This window comes from Cebus imitator, unplaced genomic scaffold (assembly GCF_001604975.1).
Source record: "Cebus imitator isolate Cc_AM_T3 unplaced genomic scaffold, Cebus_imitator-1.0 Scaffold61, whole genome shotgun sequence".
Lineage (NCBI taxonomy): Eukaryota > Metazoa > Chordata > Mammalia > Primates > Cebidae > Cebus > Cebus imitator.
The window spans coordinates 9,755,216-9,756,726 of record NW_016107376.1 but is presented as its reverse complement, the minus strand read 5'-3'; positions in this window follow the sequence as shown (position 1 = coordinate 9,756,726).

Here is a 1,511-nt window from a genome sequence, read left to right as displayed (position 1 = left end):
CAGAGAAGGCCTTTGACAGAATTCAACAGCCCGTTATGCTAAAAACTCTCAATAAACTACGTATTGATGGAACTTATCTCAAAATAATAAAAGATATTTCCGACAAACCCACAGCCAATTTCATACCGAATGGGCAAAAACTGGAAGCATTCCCTTTGAAATGTGGCTTTAGACAAGGATGCCTTCTCTCACCACTCCTATTCAATGTAGTACTGGAAGTTCTAGCCAGAGCAATCAGGCAAGAAAAAGAAATAAACTGTATTCAATTAGGAAATGAGGAAGTCAAATTGTCTCTATTTGCAGATGACAGGATTGTATATTTAGAAGACCCCATCATCTCAGCCTAAAATCTCCTGAAACTGATAAGCAATTTCAGCAAAGTCTCAGGATACAAAATCAATGTGCAGAAATCACAAGCATTCCTATACACCAATGACAGACTTAAAGAGAGCCAAATCAAGAATGAACTGCACAATCACTACAAAGAGAATAAAATACCTGGGAATACAACTAACAAAGGATGTAAAGGACCTCTTCAAGGAGAACTACAAACCACTGCTTAAGGAAATTAGGACAGACACAGATGGAAAAACATTCCATGCCTATGGTTAGAAAGAATTGATATTGTGAAAATGGCTATACTGCCCAAAATAATTTACAGATTCAATGCTATCCCCATGAAGCTACCTATGACCCTCTTCATAGAACTGGAAAAAAACACCTCAAACTTCACAGGGAACCAAAAGAGAGCCTGCATAGCCAAGTCAATTCTAAGCAAAAAGAATGAAGCTGGAGGCATCATGCTACCTGACTTCAAACTATATTACAAGGCTACAGTAATCAAAACAGCATGGTATTGGTACCAAAATAGACATATAGACCAATGGAACAGAACAGAGCCCTCAGAGGCAACACCACACATCTCCAACCATCTGATCTTTGACAAACCTGATAAAAACAAGCAATGGGGAAAGGAGTCCCTGTTTAATAAATGGTGTTGGGAAAACTGGCTAGCCATGTGCAGAAAGCAGAAACTGGACCCCTTCCTGACAGTTTACACTAAAATTAACTCCAGATGGATTAAAGACTTAAACATAAGACCTAACACCATAAAAACCTTAGAAGAAAATCCAGGCAAAACCATTCAGGACATAGGTGTAGGCAAGGACTTCATGACCAAAACACCAAAAAGCATTGGCAACAAAAGCCAAAATAGACAAATGGGGCCTAATCAAACTCCACAGCTTCTGCACAGCAAAAGAAACAGTCATTAGAGTGAACTGGCAACCAACAGAATGGGAAAAAAATTTTGCAGTCTACCCATCTGACAAAGATCTGATATCCAGAATCTACAAAGAACTAAAACAGATTTACAAGAAAAAAACAAACAAGCCCATTCAAACATGCGCGATGGATATGAACAGACACTTTACAAAAGAAGACATACATGAGGCCAACAAACATATGAAAAAATGCTCATCATCACTGGTCATTAGAGAAATGCAAATCAA